At 54.0% G+C, this 1,843-nt stretch overlaps 1 protein-coding gene across 1 annotated transcript in view; it reads right to left on the minus strand.

The window, feature by feature from the left end:
- Nucleotides 1–1,843, minus strand: part of VAX2 (ventral anterior homeobox 2) — a 22,426-nt gene that overhangs the window by 1,880 nt on the left and 18,703 nt on the right. The window lies entirely within an intron of this gene.

Consider the following 1,843-nt stretch of genomic DNA (forward strand, 5'->3'; position numbering starts at 1 on the left):
AAAGCTGTCCCTCACTGTCTAAAGAGGGCCACGGAGCACAAAGCCGAGACCTTCCTCAGGCCAATGAGAAGAGGCAGCACTGGCCCTGCCAGTACCACCCACCACTCCAGGCCCTCCCTGGACCCCAGGAGAAAAGTGAGACCAAGACCTCCCGCAGCTCGCTCCCCACTGGTCAGCCCTGTGGGGGTGCAGTGTTGATGGGGATGTGGGGTGCTTCCTCCACAAAAGGCAGGAGAGGGCCCTGAAAACCCCACTTGTAGGGACTGGAAGTGTCTGCAGAGAGGTGAGACCACCTGCAGGACCTGCCACTGGGGTCACCAGTGGGACAGGTAGACCTACGTCCCCAGGGGCACAGAGGCTGGCCCTGCCTCTGGACTCCAGGTCTCAGGGGCTGCCAGAGCTGACTGTGCCCACAGGAACGTGGGGTGCAGGGCAAGGAGGTCCACCTTGCTTCCCTCTGGCATTTGAAGAATGACAGACCTTCCAAAGCCTGTGGCCTCTACACTTGGAGAGTGGGAGGAGGGGTCTGGTGCTGGAGGGGGCCTGAGCCAGTAGACCTGTGTGCAAAGAAACCTTGGCCATTGTCCCTCTGGCAAAAACTTGCAGAAGAGCCAGCCTGGGTGCCTTTCCAGTCTCTTCCCAGAAGGGGACCACTAGTTATGTCAAAAGATCTCTGCCTTCCTAAGGCCACCACCCTACTCCCACCTAGGAGGAAGAAGTTGAAGGTGGTGGGGAGCACAGGGCTCACGCTGGTCGCACTGCCCCCTGGAGGTTGCAAAGGGAAACGTTACAGAGAGCACATGCTCTTTGTCCTGGAAACCTCACCACCATCCAGCTGGGGGTCAGTCCTGTTCTGAGTGGTGAATCAGAGAGGGTGAGATTTAAAACACACGTGAGTTTGGTCTTTCAGACAGGATTAGGGTGAATTTTGATAACCAAAAGTATCCAGAACGTTCTGGGATTTATTTGAGATTGATTGATGGATTGGCTCGTTCATTTATTCATTCACCAAATGTGTCCCTAATGCCTTCTGGGTGCCAGCCACTGATCTTGCAGAGAGCGACACAGAGTAAGCCCTTGGACAGTGTAGTGGGGGAGACAGACAGATACAAGCAAACACATCTACCCAGCCCCCCAAACACCAACCTCATTGTCACCGTGCCAGCTCCCACTCACAGAGACCTTAGAGGGCAGGGTGGAACCGCCCCTGTGGGTTTCTGAGACTGTAACTCTGTATGGGAGTAGAAAGCCTCTTCTTGCTCCCATGGAGTGGGAGGTGGCTTCAAACTGCTGACCTACAACTAGCAGTACAAACGAATAACCCACTACGCTCTAGCTGGTGGCAGTAAGTGCTCTGAATGGTGGGGAGGCACCGATCTGTTGTAAAGAATGAATAAAAATGGCCCGATACATTTCAAGATATCTCCCTTTCTGTCCCTAATTTGTTGGCCATCTGTGGTCTGTTCCTGGCCTCAGGTGAGGTTCTGTGAGGGCACTCGGAGTGCTAGAGAAATGTGGCAGGGCACCAGGCAGTGGCATTTGATTAACGGTGACATTTGAAGGTGACATTATCAGGAAGGGGTGAAAAGGGGAGATTCCAAAACACTTTTATTTTTTCCTGAAAGAAGAAAATACTTAGGCCTGTCACCTGCTGAATTCAATCATTCCACCATGCCAGTGTACCAGGTCCCTGGGGGCCCTGAGCCTGCAGGGGGTGGCATTTCTTTCCCTTGCATGGAGTCTGCCTTGCCTCTTTGCCTGGCTAGCACTTACCCACTTAGCCCCTCAGGCCAGACACCCCTTCCTGGAACCCCTAGACTCAGTTTCCTCATCTCTGAAAGGG

The sequence above is a fragment of the Echinops telfairi genome, unplaced genomic scaffold (genome assembly GCF_000313985.2).
Source record: "Echinops telfairi isolate 266 unplaced genomic scaffold, ASM31398v2 ScPeMD7_2573;HRSCAF=3158, whole genome shotgun sequence".
Lineage (NCBI taxonomy): Eukaryota > Metazoa > Chordata > Mammalia > Afrosoricida > Tenrecidae > Echinops > Echinops telfairi.